Below are 469 nucleotides of genomic sequence, written 5' to 3' on the forward strand. Positions count from 1 at the left end.
CATCCTGCTGTGTTCGTGCAACACAGCAGGAAACAAGAAAACCTCAACAATCACAGCAAAGCATCAGCAATATGTGGCTTAGGGTTGAAAAGACAAACTGCTGCTGATCTTAGGTTTTGCATAATCAGAACTCAGCAACCTTTGATTAAAATGTACCATTTGTATTTTATCATGTTCTTGTGACATGCACAGAAGAGGAACGAGCAGGAGGTGGCTGTAATGTGCATACAAGAACATCTGCAACAAGAACAAACTCTAAATTCAACTAATATTTGATGTAAAGGGGTAAGAAGGGTCTCTGATGTTGCTTTGGCTGGTGTGCAGTGACATTCTAATATTCACGAGTCAAGAAAATAAAAGCAGAAGCTGAAGAAGGGTTCTGCTTCAGTGAGCTCTACTCTCATGTAGTTTAACTTTGGTCTGCTTGTAAGTCACAGTGCTGATACTCGATGTTGTGTCCTGATAAAAG

This window comes from Stegastes partitus, unplaced genomic scaffold (assembly GCF_000690725.1).
Source record: "Stegastes partitus isolate 25-593 unplaced genomic scaffold, Stegastes_partitus-1.0.2 Scaffold1007, whole genome shotgun sequence".
Lineage (NCBI taxonomy): Eukaryota > Metazoa > Chordata > Actinopteri > Pomacentridae > Stegastes > Stegastes partitus.